The sequence below is a fragment of the Ambystoma mexicanum genome, chromosome 6p, assembly GCF_040938575.1.
Source record: "Ambystoma mexicanum isolate Mex_15411 chromosome 6p, UKY_AmexF1_1, whole genome shotgun sequence".
Taxonomy (NCBI): Eukaryota; Metazoa; Chordata; class Amphibia; order Caudata; family Ambystomatidae; genus Ambystoma; species Ambystoma mexicanum.
In genome coordinates this window covers 1178640419-1178657974 of record NC_090935.1, presented here as the reverse complement: position 1 = coordinate 1178657974, position 17556 = coordinate 1178640419, and positions in this window count along the sequence as shown.

Here is a 17556-nt window from a genome sequence, read left to right as displayed (position 1 = left end):
ACACAATCACTCTGTGCTTGAGGCACCTGCAACTGGTGAGTCTCTAGCACTCATGCCATCTCTTGGCTCCTCAGCACCCATCGACATGCCTGACCTTATGGGTTGCTTTCTAGCAGAGCCTGGCCAGCCCAGCTAAGCCTTATTTGACCAAATGCACACATGCCTTCTAGTCCTACTCTGTGGCCTCCAACACTCTGGACTTTGGTCCCAGAGGGCGTTCCCATCACCAGCTCATTGAGACTATAATAATGGTAAAAGGAGCTATATGAATGACAACTGCAATACTATGGACTCTGAACTTTATAGAACCTGCTGTTTGGCCCTTTTAGAAGATGTTAACACCTACATTGGTTTAGAAATGATGCTTTAACCAGACCGTAGTCTTTTAATTAAGACTACTTTGGTCCATGATGAGTGGATAACTGAGAACACGAAGAAGTTCCTTATTAACACATTTCCAATTACTCCAGTCTTCTATGCTCTGCTCAAGATTCATTAACACAAGACCCGTCCACCCTTTAGACCTACTGTGGCGGGCACTGAGAGCATTTCTGATCCTCTAGCTATATATGTGGATAAAGTGTTGCAACCATTGGCACAAAGTACAGACACTTACTTGAGAGACACTACCCATTTCTTAAACTGTTTAGATGAAATCAGAGAGATTGGTGAAGAGTGGCTCTGGTTTACAATGGACCTACAGATTCTGTACACATCAATACCCCATAATGAGGCCATAGAGTCGGTTAGAATGGGCTATAGTACGGACAGATACTTTTCAAGAGACTTAAGAGGTCATCATGGATTTGTTGCAGATTATCTTGTTTAACAACTATTTTTGTTATAATGGGAAATGTTATGCACACGCATCTGGGACCTCCATGGGTTTTCCGATGGCCCCTGCATATGCTAACTTATGTATGCATCTCTTTGAGAAGATATATGTGCACAATTATCCGGAATGGTGTAACAAGATCATAATATGGAAGAGCTATATTGATGACATTTTCGGTATTTGGGCTGGTACGCAAACTGAACTTGAAGTCTTTCTAACATATCTGAATGGAATCCATTTATGCATTAAATTATCTCTGCAAGTAAGGAGTCCCCTAATTTATTTTCTGGATGTACGGGTAACTTTAAGTGGTGTGAATTTGAACACTGCAAGTTACCATAAACCAAGACATGTGAATAGTCTATTTCATTATGATAGCTTTGCACCAACGTCCATAAGGAGTTTACCTTATAGTCAACTTTTATGTCTCAAGAGCAGTGGTTGAAGTGGGCGGGAGCAGTTGTGAGCAGTGCTCCTCTACTTTTTCAAATTAACTTTTACTGTTCCTATGCTTTTATTTGAAAAATAAACCATTCTGGAATGGTTTTGTTTTAATATAAAAGTGTAGGAAGCACTTTAAACTTGCCTGTTTAGTGCACTGCACTGAACGTGTCCCTAAACAGCAGGAGCTTTTGTTTGGGGGTTTGTATTGTGTGTGGGAGGGGTGTGGCAATGGGGTATGTGTGGAGCGGGCCAGGCAAGCAGGGAGCATAGGTCCACTACTTCTTTTCATACATTTCGACCAATGCTCAGGAGGATCATCATGGATTCAGATGACTTTGTTCAGGAGAGTTCAAGTTTACACACAACATTCAGGTCTAGCGGTTATCATGAGGAGGTTATCAGAGAGGCCCAACACAATCATGTTTTAATTAAAAGAGATTTTGCTCAGACCAACTATTAATGATCATGGTCCACCACATCTTTACATTTCAGAGTACTGTAGACTGAGTATGCATATCTCTAAAGTGATTAAGAAAAACTGGAAGTACCTACAGTTTGACCACCCAACTTCAGAAGTTGTTTCCTAAGCCCCCCATGGTGGCTAACAAGAGGAGGAGGAATTGTAGGGACAGGTTGGTGCAGGCTGATAAACATTCTGTTGATTTACAGCGAAGATTTGGGGTATGTACGAATGACACATATGTTTGTTTGTTTATTATTTATTATACATATCTTTGCCTGAATTGCAGTAATTGCAATAATGTGATCAAGGGTAACTCTATTCTGCACCCTCATAATTGTGACTGCCACCTGTAACACATCTTGTGTGGTCTATGTTATTAAATGTCCTTTTGGCCTATTATATGTGAAAAAGACTTCTAGGGCTGCTCGAGAGATATGTTTGAAACATAAATCCAACATACGTACCCACAATATGAAATCACCTGTAACTAGACACTTTTTAGATTAAGAACATAACATTTCACAGATTCGATTTGCTGTACTAGAAGTTGTGAGGATATGATATGGCATTCATAACGCGCCTATACACAAGTGTTTCAAGGCGTGACGAGGCAAGGGAGGGGAACAGAGGGAAGACAGACAACAATCCTACTAGGCCAGGTGTCATTCAGATCGCGCAAGCGCATGGGATGGGGAAGTGGGAAAGTGCGAGGGAATGGGTGGGGACAGTGCAGTATATATTAGAATAAATAACAGTAAGTAAATGTACGGCCAGCAGGTGGCAAGTGCAGGGGTAAGTGCAGATAAAAGGTGTCAAGTGATGGTAGTGGGACTGTAGGGATACAGAAACAGTCCCCAAGTGCAGGAGTTGCCGGGAAGGCAGTGCAGGTGTGCGACTGGTGGGGGAGGGGAACTGGGCTCGAGATCAGAAGGTGGCCAGATAACCAGTGCAGTTTCAGTCAGAAAGTCAGCAGGGGAGAGGAGGAGAAAAAGCAGAAGCAAAGAGAAAGGTTTTGAGGTGCTTCCGGAACCGGAGATGATTCACCTCAATTTTCAGGGAGGCAGGGAGGCTGTTCCAGAGGGAGGCCCAGCCGAAGAAAGATCTATTGCCAACTTGTTGCTTGGAGAAGCGACTAACCCTGAGGGAGTTGGAGGCGGATGAGCAAAGAGCTCGAGAAGGAAGATATTTAGGAAGAGAGAGTTGGAGGTATTGAGGCCTCAGGCCCCAGAAGGCCTTGTTGACGATGCAGAGGGTTTTGAACATAATCCTCGCAGCCACTGGGAGCCAGTGTAGAGATTTCAGTCCTGGAGAGATACGATCCCTGGGCTTGAGGCCAAGGACAAGTCTCGCAGTCCTGTTCTGGATGAGTTGCAGAGGGCGGAGAGTAGAGGCAGGCTGATTTAGAAAGAGGCTGTTGCAATAGTCCAGCCTGGAGAGAACCAGAGCTCTGGAGACAGTAATCTTCTGGGGGAAGGAGAGGAAAGGAAGAATACCTGTGAGGAGGTGCAGCTGGTAGCATGATTTCTGAGAGACATCAGAGATGTGAGGTGAGAAGGAGTGTAGAGTCGAAGATGACCCCAAGGTTTTTTGCCTTGACAGTGGGAGCAGGAAGGGGGCCAAGAGAGGCCGGCCAGAGAGCTGCAGGAAAGGAGAGAGCAGGTGTGCCGATGAGGAGAATCTCAGTCTTACTGGCATTAAGGCAGAGGTCATTGGCGGCACACCACTCCTGGATAGCAGACAGTCAGAGATGAGGGAAGGAGAGGAGGAGGCCGAGGGTAGCCTGAATTAGCTTGGTCTCATCGGCATAGCAATGAAAGTTGGGGCAAAGAGCGGCGATGCAGTGGGCAAGGAGTGCCAGGTATTGGTTGAACAGCCAGCGAGAGTGGTTAGACCCCTGGGGGACACCACCGGTAGAGAAGATTATAGTGGAGAGGAAGGACCCTAGTTGGACCTGGGAGGGTCGGTCAGGGTGAAATGAAGTCAGCCACACCATAGCCTGACCAGTGATACCCAGGTTATCACGCAGACGGTTGAGCAGGATGGCATGGTTAACCGTATCAAAGGCAGACGAGAGATCAAGCAGGATGAGGATGCAAGGGGTGTTAGAGTCGAGGTTGGAGAGCAGAGAGCAGCTTCCGTGCTTCTGGCAGCTCTGAAGCCAGACTGATGGTCATGACGACAACCAACAGATTCAGTGTGGATAGTAAGCTAGGAGATGGCCAGTTTCTCCAGGAGCTTGCCCAGAAAGGGGTTGATGGAGATTGGGCGATAGTTAGTAGGGCAGGAGGGGTCGGCAGAGGGTTTCTTAATAAGAGGGTGCACAAGGGAGTGCTTCAGGGGGAATGGGAAGACTCCAGTGGCGAAGGAGTGATTGCAGAAATCAGCCAGGGTGGGAGCCAGAGAGTCGATGCGGTCCTTGATAGTTTTGGAGCAACGGGGGTGAACCTGTTTTGACAAGACTTTCATAGATCAGACTTGTCTAGAAACCTTGTCTGAGGGGGAACAGGGGAAAGGCAGAGAAGGAGGGAGGAGAGGTGGCTGCAGAGGGGCCAGAGGAAGAGCAGGGAGTAGAGGGAGTGAGGGGATAGGAGGAGAGTGAGGACAGGATATCCTGAGTTTTAGAGACGAAGTGAGAAGCCAGTGCCGTGCAGAGGGCCTGGGAAGGGACAGAAGAGGTTTAGACTGCGACAGGATTGGCCAGTTCCTTGCAGATTTTAAAGAGTTCAGCTGAGTTGTTAGATGCCGCAGAGACGCGGGCTTGGATAGGGCTCTCTTCTTGGTTAGGACAGAGAGCCGGTATTTCCTTTGGAGCAGGCGGCAGGCCAGTTTGTCAGAGGATGTACATGAAGCGCGCCATTTCCTCTCGGCCACCCTGCACTTGCGGTTTAGGGTGACAAGGTTTGAGTCGTACCAGGAGTTGCACTTGGCTTTGGGCTTCAGGCGGATTCTCATGACAGGGGCCAGGATATCAAGAGTATCAGATATAGAAGAGTGGAGCGTGGAGAGGGCTGTGTCAGGGTGAGAGTCAGCCAGAGGGGGAGAAGGGGGTGAGACGGTAGCATCAAAAGCCTCAACTGATACGATCTATATGGGTCAGAGGACCGAGAAGGTGGGTGGCAGTGATGGAAGAGGCTTGGCCTAAGAGGTGGGGAGGGTGGGGTGGGAGGGGAGGAGAAAGTGATCATTCCAGGAGAGAGGAGTGGGGAGAAGGACAGAAAGGGGAAGGTCTGATGAGATCAGAACATCAAGACTGTGCCCTGCAGAGTGAGTTGGGCCAGAGGGGAGAATAGTGAGTGAGAGTTGCAGAGGTCACTAAAGATTCCAGAGGGAGGACAGGAGGCATCCAGGTGGATGTTGAAGTCTCCAAGAAGGAGGAGTTGAGTGGTTAAGGCCAGGAGTGAGGAAGAGAGGTCCGCCCACTCAGAGATGAAGGAAGAGATCTGACCAGGTGACCAGAGTAGCCACAGTAAGGGAATGGCTGCGGGAGAGAGAGAGCCTGCAGACGAGGCATTCAAAAGAGGAGTAGGCCTGTTTAGGAGTGACAGAGGCAGGAATCCACTCGGGGAAGATCAGGGCTACACCCCCTCCGGGGCATTTGGATCTGGGCGAGGACAGGATCTTGTAGCCGTCAGGTAGGAGTGTGTCAAAGCTAGTGACAGAGCCGGCCGTGAACCATGTCTCGGTGAGACCGAGGACATTGAGGTCAAGTTCTTCCAGAAGGCGGTAGATATCAGAGAAGTGTTTGACAGCAGAGCCCGAGTTAAGAGTGGCAATATGGAGAAGGTTGCCATCCTTGAAGGACTTCCGGGGAGAGGTACAGATCAGAGGTACACCCTTCGGAGGTGTTGAATGAGCCCGAGAGGGGGCAGAGAGGGAATGAGAAGGCAAGGTAGCCAAGGAGGCAGCAGAAGAGGGAGGTGAGATAGCTGCGGAAGGGGGAGAGGGGACAGCAGGGAAAGAAAGGAAATTGATGAGGCGCGGGAAGCGTCTATCAAAGAGGTGAAGGTTGGCCTGAGGGCCTTGGACCATGACGGTCCCATTTGAGTAAACATTAATGATGACCTTAGAGGAATGGAAAGATGCAAGGAGGGCGTCCCAATGGTTGCCACCATTAATGGGAGAGGAGGAGAAAGAGGAGAGCACAGAGACCATATGAAGAGTCCATAGGTCTGGTGAAGGAACAACTAAGAGGATGTTGGTGAGAGTTTCCTTGGAGGAGGCACTGGCGTAGGTGTCAGCGATAGGGAGGCCTGGGTTGGAGACCAGGATGACCTTTATAAACTTCTCCCTACCAGATTTAGTGAGGAGGGCAGGATAGTCAATAGAGAAGCAGTAAAGAAAAAATAGGAGACAGAGCACCATAGAGTGGAGAGGAGAAAAGAAGAGAAAAGGAGTGGGAACGGGTAGGGGAGAAAACTAGGTAAGGAACAGGGAGGAAGTAAGCATACGAGACAGCGAGAGGTAAGAGAGACTGAGCAGTTGGACACAATGGCGAACTTGGAATTAAGGAACTAGCCCAATGCCATTATATTTTAAATGAACAGTAGGAAAACCACCTAAGTTTGAGAATCCTGAATGGAGAGGAAAAGGCCTAGATTTTACAATGCAATTCCGACTACTGAGACAGTGCAACTTTTTCAATAATTCTCCACGACACAAGAGGGCGTGACAAACTGAAACAATTGCTACAAAGGGAGATGTGCTGGATATACCGTCTGACTAGAGGCTTCCCTAAATGAATGAACGAAGAATTTACTCTACAGTATTATTTGTGATCGTTCAGTTTGTTGACATGTGGTTTTGTACATTTATCTATCGTTTCTTTGTACTATTGACAATATTTGACGCCCACAAGATGGGTTTGATATTACCACAATATTGTTTCTCATTTGTATGATGGATCGATAATAAGAGTTGACCTCATCTGACCTTATCGGCTGCCGTAAGCAATGGGCGGATCCGCTCACATGCTGCCTGCGGCTGGCAGATAGCGGCTCCCCTTGCCCCGTTCCCTGTCGCCACCGCCTCTGCGACACAGCCCGCTGCCTCGACGAGACAATGAAATTTCCTGAATGCTGCCAGTAGACTGTCTGCCTCTATGACGACATCTAGTGGTGTTAAACTGGGGTGCATGGTCGCAGCGGTTCTATTCAATCTGTATTTGGCAGATATGGAAATAGCTTTTCGTATTGCTGCAGCAAACCCTGTGAAGATCTCTGAGGTGATCATCGGATGGTTGGCATACGCCGATGATCTCATCTTGCTTGATTATACACCTGCAGGTCTCCAGTTAATGCTAGAAGCACTAAGCAGTTACTGCATCGACAATGGACTACTGATTAATATTGACAAGAGCAAAGTGATGTCTTCACAAAAAAACGTTGCCCAAAAAAATGCGTGGACATTGAACTGAAAAGCACTAGAACAAGTCACATCTTACAAATACCTCGGTATTATTGTAGATGACCGTTTAACATGGAATGCCCATTGGTCTGCACTTCAGGCACGGTCTCCACCAATGCCCCGAGTATCTTCATTGGAAGAAATAGTGGCTACTCGGTATCTGCGGTACTGACTATCTATATCACAAAGATAAGAGCAATACTATTGTATGCCATTATTATATGGGGCACAACTTCATCAAATTGGTTGAGCGATTTGAAGCTGGTTTGCTCCGTAAATTGCTTCGCTTACCTCAGAGCACAAGTGTGGAATACTTGTACCTAGAATTTGACTTGGTAGGAATGTATCTAGTATTTGTCAATCATTTTGTGTTAAATTTTGAGAAGTTGATACGACTTGAAACTGAAACAATCACTGGTGCCTATGTGTCAGTATGTTTGGGACTCGAGAGCAGAGTCACGTTTAGCATAATGGATAAATTGGAAAAGCTTCATAGTAAGTGGGCCAGATTAACTACCTTACATGGCCAAATGAGTATGTATACCACGAAGTCTATGATAAAACATTTACTGAAAGAAGTCAGTTATGAACAGCAGATAATTAATCTTTCTACTAAAATTAATAGTGGGATATACTGCCAAGGGCGCATATCGTGATGTGCACCTCCGGGTTACATCAATGCCTACCCAAGTCCACAAATAGTGCGGCACTACCTGCTATTGAAATTTTATATATCTGACGCACTGGAAATAAAAGGCACCTTATTGGGGATCCCACGTGCTAGGCGATACTGTCATCTATGTGGTAATAATGTTATTGAGACACTACATCATCTGTTAATTGTATGTGACAGCCTACACGCACTGCGATATAGACATATGAAATCATATAATAAGACTATTGAGCTCAATGAAATAGAGACATTATGGTCATTATTTATGAGTGGCAATGATATAAATTTAATATATTTTATGGTGACATTTTATAAAAAGATTGTATTGATTGTACATTGTATTGAACGACTATGTGAGGTACTGTAAGCAACACTCCATGAAATATGTTTAGCAATGTAATGAGATTGTTTTTAATTCATTTTAAATATTGGAGTATGTGTAAACTATGTTATTTAAAGCATTTGTTTTGCTATATGTATATCAATGAACTATGAAACTATGAATGAAATTCCCCTTCTCGGTTCTGCTGTCTGTTGGCCTCTTAGTCACCGAGATGGTGTCGGCCCTGTACCTGAGCAGCACATACCACTCGGAGGGGGACCGGGTGTGGCAGCTGCTCACGCTGGCCCTGGCGCTGCTGCCCTGCCTGCTGGTGCAGTTCAGCCTAGTCTTTATCCACCAGGACCTCAGCAGCGACCGGCCGCTGGTGCTGCTGCATATGTTCCCGCACGGATCCCTCGTCAGGTGTGTGGAGGTATTGTATATCTACTGCAAAGCCGGCCAGGTGGAGGAGCCTTATGTCATCATCACTAAGACGAAGCAGCTGCTAAAAGATGGACTCTCACAGGAGGTGGAGAAGGAGGTGCGGCAGGCAGAAGGCAAGCTGTTCACTCACAGGTCGGCTTTCAGCGGGGCTTCTTTGATCCAGGCTTTCCTGTGCCCTGCGCCCCAGTTGACCCTACAGCTGTATGTGTGTGTGCTTCAATGGGACATTACCATCGCAAGAGTGCCTGCTGCAGATGCCGTGGTCCCAGTCCGTGAATGCTCTCCCTGCAGTTTCCAGCTGCTGCTCATTCACCAAGAGATTGCCAGGCCCTTGCGACCATCCACCCATGTTTGGAAGCCTTAACATCACATCTGGGGCAAAGCCCTGGGCGAAGTGCAACAAAGTCCTAGCTGTCTTCATCTGTCCCTGGCTGGTAGCAGCCCTTCTCATGATGATGTTTCTCTGCACCCTTTCTTCCGTTCTCCATCTTTCTACTTTCACTATCAGTCTGCCCCTCTGCATCAGACAAACATTTGCACCTCACTCCAACACCAGAGATTCCTATTACCTGTTCAAACTTTAGGTAACGGTTTAGCCAATTTTACAGTTCCCTTGTATCCTACTCATTTTGTAGTCATGTTGTTATATCCTTGCATAGGTGCTTATGGTATTTCTCCTGTACTCTTTTGTATCACGATTATCCTTGTCATTCCTTTCTATGCATTGATGTAACCAAAGCTGAAAGTATTCTTGTAACTTACCTTGCAAAGGCGGCCAGATACTCTCGGGTTAGGCGCGCCATACAAATAAACAAACAAACATTACTTTTATGCTACTCGATGACTTTTCATGTCAGTGTTTCAATTATCCTTCAATGATTTTCTTCAACTGCCCTCTAAGTGACCATTGATCTCCAACTCACTGTGAATATCTTCCACCTATCTATTTATGTAAAATATATCATATTCTATGTACTTCACATCTCCACAGATGCTATTTGAAATGCATGATTGTTCACTAATGCAATGAATCTCGCTTTTGTATTTTAACTAAATCAAAATCATTGTTGTGTTATATAGGAGTTATTTTACTCATTCTTGCTTTCTGAATGGAATTAGTTACACCTGTCTATCGTCTATGCACCCTTCTGGGCTTATTGACACATTTCTTTACACTTCGTTTCCTCACCTTGGAATGATAACGTCATCACGTTTCCGTGATGACGTCATCACATTACGCGGCGGCAATATTTGTTATTTAGTGCACTTTATGGTTCACAGTGAGTTCTCCCCTATGGTTATCATGTACCAATTAGTCCATTGGATCCATGTTGTGGGGTGCTCCCTCCTTGTGAGGATTATTTTTGGTGACACTGTGTTCTCTAGAGAGTCTCTCTATCATTTGGTCTCTCTTTCCCCAGCTTCTGAGAATTGTTCAAGTTCTTCACCTCTTTTTGACAGGAATTTCACTAACACAGGAACTTCCTGTATGGTATTCATGTACTGTGAGCGTTTGGATATATACTCACGTTTTACTCTTTAATAAGTTGAAGAAGTCTACTTTCATATTTCAGTTCTAGGAGAGTGGTATTAGTACATTGTACTACTAGTTGGGATACCGTACCTACCTTGTCATGCACATTTAACTGGTGATTCGTTTGGAGTCATTCACATACATGTCTGATATATACACCTGGTGGTGGCTCCAATCTTAATTGGTTAATTCTCTCTCTTGGACTCTTCACTTATTGGATATGTATCTCTAACTTACCTTCTTATCAACGCCTACATTTGACATCAATAACTTGAATCCACTGTGTTAAGTGGTCCTGTGATGATATCATTTTGAATATATTGCTTACACACTTTTTTCATATATTGACATCATACTGGTTTGTGCTCATTGAATTTAAGATTTAAAGAGCATTTATATTCGGATCATTTATTTAATGTTATATTATTTTGACAGACTATGTGAACTTGCTCCCGATGAAGAAATTTCCATCCCGAAACGCGTTGGTCCTACTTCTGAATATAAAAGAAGCTTTGACCAATCATCAAGCGTCGTCTTGAAACTTTAATCAAATGTTTGGATACATTGCAATGTGAATGTAATAACAGGACTGTTATAAATTTGTTTTTTTTCTTTTCACCAGTGCGGGGGAGGGCACGGGTGTCCAAGACAGTTGGATACCATTCCTTTTTCTGATTATTGTCCAACCTATTGCGTCAGGGTTGCATCACCTCCCCTGCACCCACATTTTCTCTTCATATACACGGACCTTGTTTCACTTCCTTATCTGAATGTACCCTTAGGGTGTGCACTGGCGTTCTGTTTGTCCATCTCTATCCCTCCCCACCAACCCCAAAATGCGATTAGATTCACAATCATATTAAGAACAACAAAAGCGGGCCTATTCTTTATCTATTGCAAGTGTTTTTAATACAGCACTTTCTTTCAGCCACGCCAGGGTGTGTGTTCTGAAGGATATTTGTAGTGGGGTCACAATCGCAACAGTGGGTGGGAGGTGCAGAGGAGGGCGAGAGGGGGGGGGCGAATGTCAATCAGATCGCTCAACGCCATTACGTAGAGAAACAAATGTAGATAACAAAAAAGTTACACTTTTTCAGATTTGTGAAGGCTTTGAGTAGTGCAAGCGGACAAAGGATAGTTTATGGTTTGCCGCTGCCAGGCTTGGCCCTGTCTTTTTCGCTTTGCTTTGCAAGGCTTGCCTGACTAACTGTTCCCAGCCCCACCCTTTGTGATTTTTCATTTCTAAAACAGGCCACGCTGAAGACTGACGGAGGTGGCAGCCGTCCAAAGATTAACTTCAACCCATTCTTGTGTGACCGCAGGCGCTCTGCTCTACATTTCACACAACTCCGCCCACATTGCTGAATGTGGACGTGGCAGAAAAGGCGGTTGGCTGAAAGGCTAGTTATTTGCGTGAAAATATTTTCCATTACGCTTAGTTACTTGACATTTTGTTATTTTTAAAATCGCTCGCTTCTCTTTGAGTGCAAACTACACTGAATACAACGAATCACGATCTGCCATCGTGTGGCCATCGATGGGAATGGTGAACAGACTAGATTTACACAAACCTCTGAAGATAAAATTCGTGTACATGTTCCTAAAAAAATGTTTTCATAGTGGTCGGATTTGCAAAGTTAGAAAACGACAGCTTCCAGAATTCTTTTTGCCACGTTGCTCAATAGGGGCAATTTTATAAAAACGTGGAGTGATGCGATTGGAATTTCCACTTCCACCAGTGAAACGTTTCTCTAATTTTCCCAGTGGCGCAACCACCATTGGACAGATCGGGCTTTAGCAGTCCCCCCCCTCCACCCACCAACATTCTGGGCTATGCGGACTTGACCTGTCTGACCTACAGTGCTGTGGCAGCTGAACAGGACACACAGACAATAAACTGTGCCTACGCTGCACAGATAACAAATGCCCGGAAATTACTAATGTAATGTAAAGTTTGTTAGCACCTGCATACATTTCAGGCAATTGAAATCACGATGGGGGTTCGTGATTGGAAGGGTAGGGGGAAACAGGAGGCAGCTCATTCTCACAGCAGTTCTTAAGTGTGTGGTTTCAGGCATGAATGAGAGTGTTAAATAATTGTAAGATTAAAGCTGCACTAGAATAGTCTCAGACTGTGTAAACAAGTTAGATGTCCCTCCCCCACCGTCTCTAAAATAGTGCCTCTCCCAACATTTTAGCCTAGGTGCATCCCTGCATCTGGCCTAGGTTACTATTTTTTCCCCGCATTGTCATCCAAAGCCTTTCATTTGTGTGTTTCTCAGTTGTATTCGACTCCCTGTTTTAATCCACATCTATGAGCGCCGATATGGCGGCCAAGCATAGAGTACCATTATGACATCCCTGAAAAGTCCTACAACAGTTTTGAAAAATGTTGTTGGGTAGTAGTACGGTGACGGTAGCTTTTTGGTATCTCTGGATTTTAGACTATAAGCCTATAGAACTTCAGCGGCAACTCAATGCCCTTTGTTAAGGGCTCTGGGGAGGTCGGGCCCTACTCGAGCATGTCACTCAATAAGCACACTGAGTCAGCTTCGGAGTAAATGTAACTAGCCAGCGGGAAGCCGCTCACCCTTTTTATTAACACATTCATGTGATCACAGCTGTCCCTGTGGCAGACATTCTGTGACCACATACACAACAACACGTGCAAGCACATAGGGGTGCTTTAGGCACAACAGCCCATGTCAAGGTTAGGAACACAAACTGTCAACATAAACTTTGTAACGTCGATGCGACTCAACTCCAGGAGTTCATCAGTGCATCAAGCCTTGGTCACTCGCACTTCTGAGCAGGCGGGCCCAGGCCTTCTTTGCCCTATTTTTTCACTTTTACTCTGCCGCCCATAAGTCGCTTGCTGGTGGTCTTGGCGCCTGCTCTGACAAGAACAAGTTTTCAATATCATTGTCATACTCAACTAGGGTGACCACTCTGTCCTCGTTTCTGCATTCTCCAGCCTTCTCCTCTGGCCAGTTGGAGTCCTCCGCTATGAGTGCCATGTTGATTGCTATTTCGGCCCATCTGTTTCTCCATGGCTCAGGCTCGCTGGTCCTGGTAATTGATGCCCAGGGGGCCTTGCAGAAGTTGGAGAAATGTCCTGCCTTGTGGCACCAACCACACTGTCGCCCCACCACCGGACACGGCCCTACATGTGGCAAACCCCTCCACAGAATTCACACAGTCTCTGAGGGGGCCTCATCCTTGCTCTTTCTTGGTGTTGCTCCACTTCTGGCCCCTGTCACCAGAGCAGCCTTATTGCTCTGTGTCCTGACGGCATGCACCTCCTCCATTTGCAGCCCTTTCATTGCCCCAATCATCTGGGTCAACCGCACCTCGGCCAGTTCTTGGGCTCTAGCAAGCTCTAGCATTCACACCAGAGGAATGCCTGGTTCCTTCAGGATCTGGGTGTGCAATTTGTTGGACCAGCATTTTTGAATTACTTGGCCCCTCAACTCTCCCTTTTTGTCAACAAATGTGCACGTCGCTGCTAGCTTGCACAACTGGCTGTAGACGGGCCCATGCTCAGCCTGTCAGAGCTGGAATCTCTCATAGTCAATATTGACCATTGGGGCAAAGTATTCGGATAGCGCCCTGTCTGCAGCTTGATATGACCCATCACCTGGAGGCAGCACTCTGTACAGCTTGTGGACCCCTCTCCCTGCGTAGAACAGCAGTAGAGTATTTTTCTTTGCATCGTCCGTTACTTCGGCCACTTCAAAAATCATGCCCAGCCAGTGCGTCCAGCTTTGGCTAAGGGTTGCTGGATTCACCTTTATGTCAAACTCTGGCACCGGGTTGAAGAGGGAGTCGGGATCCTGGGACCACTCCCCCTCCCATCAAGTTCATGACAAGACAGAAGGCCCAAAGAGAACGCAACCACCAATTCTATTTCAGATGAATCCCAAACGCACCAATGATCGACAAATACAATGAGAGGTATCCTCTCAGCCAGCCATCCAGACAAGGTGCGGTACAAACTGATCCATGCGTGAGTGAAGAGCCAAAGACCACGGTCAGAGACACCTATATGGACAGCCTGGACTAAGCCCCAAGAAGCCATGTTGCTGACGTCATCAGAGACACCACAACACAGCAGGGTTAAACATGAAGTACACAAGCAGTCTGCACTGCACCCCACAAACACACTCGAATACATGAAGAACATGAATGCACAGTTCTAAAGTTAGAGGACAGATACATATGCATACGGTCATTGCTTTTATTATTTTGTCAGCCAAATGCAGTAACGCAGAAACCTCAAGGCACAAGAGATCCCGAGTGAGCTTGCTGATGCTTAAAGCCAATAATTGCGTGGACATACAGGAGTATATACAGAACCTTCTCAAACCACATATAGCTAACACACAGGGAATGTAGTATAACATGGACAATGTAAATTACAGCATGCCTAAAATCATTGAGTAGGAGACGAGCTAAGCCGATTCAGGATGGACAGAGAGAAAGACGCGCGAGACAAGGCCCACAGCCAAGGTCAAAAGATACAAAGATATTCCAATCCCCAGATCACAAAGGGACCAGCTGCAGGAAACTGAATAAATCCTCATAATTAGGAGCTGCAGAGCTCAATTTTGTGGTCTCTAAACACGTGGTGCAGCGGAGTGCAACAATGGACAATCTTCCAGGGTGGGAAGAAGGAGCCAGTCCCAGCATCCAGCCGCAGATTGCTACAAGTGTTGCTACCGTTAGGAGAATATTCTCATAAGGCAAATGTGGTGTACAGAAGTTACAATACAGACACATAACCATTCACATTATCTTTAAGAGGTACACTGAGAGCTGAGAACTCGATCAAGTCCCAGGCCTGGGGCATCAGCTCTAGCCGATCACAGTTTAGCACTCGCAGGGTGGATAGCAACGGGAGAGAACGAATGGTAGGCCCACTTATCTGCAACAATGTGTAAATTGGGGATGGGACAGGCCAGCCACCTAACATGCAAGAGCCAGTAGAACAACACATAGGTGACCATACAGGTTATTAGACTCCTGACGGCCAATCCCACACATCGATAGGTTTTTGGAAAACGGCCCAAGTGATGGAGTAGTGACATAGTTTTACACTAAAACTAGCCTGCGAGCCAGGAGAAGCTGAGACATACTGGAATCCACCTGTGTTCTTGTATCGATCCCTATTGGTTTTCTTATAAATAAACCCTAGTTTGAACTTGCCGTTGACGGAGTCCTCCGTGTATACTGGGGGAGGGAGTTGGGCTCTCCAAGTCCACGGACTTCCAGCATCGCTCCGACATACCTGGGAGTTCGTCCCCAACAGGGTGGCTGTGAAACAATATGCCAGCAGGCTGCACTGTGCCCCTTGGGCTCTGTGTTTGAAGGTTGAAAAGTCCTGGAATTGTGAGTCCAGCGTTTTGGCCATCTGCACCTCTGCCATTACTGGCAAATCTGAAGCCCAGCTGCATGGTGGGTCTCCCTCTGTACCTTGTTCCAGCGCAAATGTACTACCCGGGAAGCAACCGCACAAGCACCTTCCAACTGAGATCTGTTGCAAGCGGCCCGCCCCACCTCGGGCAGTTACGCATGTGGGGTTTGCCCTGGGTCTTGGTACAGCCTGCTCGTCTTTGGGGCTGTCCCAGGGCAGTGGTCTAATGCTGAGTGTGCACGACCTGAGGGTTTTCCCTTTTCCGCTCTCCTTTCAGAGCCTGTCTCAGGACAATGGTGTCGGCCTTTCCCCTTTTGGGTCTGACGGGGAAAAGGCAGAAGTATGGGGCTAACTTCACAAGCCCTGGTCTCTGTGGCTCTGCTCCCTGCTGCCCCCCTTCCAACCCTGTCACACAAGCTCTCTCAGACAAAGAGCAGCAGCTGCGACGGCTACCGATTATGGGCTCCCTACAGGCTGCCCCTCGATTTCATGCAACCTCTGCTTTCTTTATTTGTTTCCTCTTCAACAGTCACCTGCCTGTGCACCACCTGTGGGCACTGCGATGAGCCAGCAGGTTACAGGCTGGTGTGCTGTTAAGGATTTAAATCAGGCGACACACCTTAGTCTCAGCCCAGTATGCAGCGCACGATTGAAATGCTTATGTAGATTAGATTCAATATTGAGATGATATACCACTCATATCACACACCCTTTTCAAATACCCGGGGTCACAATCGACCATGATGCAGGCTGGTTGATAAAATATAATATTTATTTATTTGAACATTAAAAGAAATCATACAATTGTTAATATGGGGCATCAATCACCAATGGGGTGAGAAGAACAACAGGAATGTATGCAATGCACTGATTTTAACCTTCTATTGACAACTACAAAACACCACGAAATATGAGCACTTTGGGATTGTAGGTAAGATAGCACTTGAGTTAGAATTTCCCCCTGCAAGGTTCCCTCAACCCACAAATAATCAATTCTAAGTGGATAAACAGAATCAGCAGGTAATCAGGAAGGACAAATGGAAAACAGAATTAAAATCCGACTTTCCCCTCCACCAAACAAGAGAGAAAAACGGATTTTAAACCATGGCAATGCTAAAATGACACTTGGAAATTGATGAATAAATGAATGAATGGGTATAACACTTGAAACAAAAAAAATCTTTATCTTTACTGGAGCAACACTGGAAAGATACTTGCAATCACAAGCAATGGATTGAGCAAAAGCATACAATTCGAAATGGAATGGAAGATTGAAAACCGTTTATAATCAAAATGACACGTAAATTTAACACACTTTTGCAATTCCCACCTGAATTTACCAAAACGGTTTTTAATAAAAACGGGTGAATCATGATGCGGATTTTGTGCTGGGTGTAGTTATCGATCATAGGTACAGCATGAAAGTGAAATGAGGTCTGTAGCTGTTAAATTGAGTGAGTTATGCAAGATCTATCGAGGTATGTTTGAGAAAATGAAGGCGTGAAAAAGGAAAAGAAATCCGTTTTGTCAAGGACTGTGTTGACTCGCGAGTTCAACCCTAGCACCTCAGCGCCCGCCCTAGTGGACCCAGTTCGATCCCTCAAACAGGATTAATACCTTAGGATTTTACAAGACAAAATTATTAAAGATGTTGGCGCTAGCACAAGGAATCAAAGCAGGGTAGCAAGAATGATTTTTGACAATATTACATGTTATCAGGATAAGGATAGGATGACTTAGAGATTGGGATGCAACAAAACAAGGCAAGTTAGGCTATGGTTTTCTATGGTTCCTAGCGATACTCACAGTCCACTTTAGTTTTTGGACAGTCAGCACTCTGGATCACCACATGGATCTGGTCTAACACAGGAAAGCGGGACAGGGTCAGCTGGGCATGGACTGGATACCAAAGGATAGTTCTTCTGGACTGGCAATTCTTCTTACTGGATAGTATAGGTCATCAGGGTAGCAGGATGGCAGCAGCATCCAGTGAGTGGCAAGCCAGGTTAATTCAGGATGCTTCCC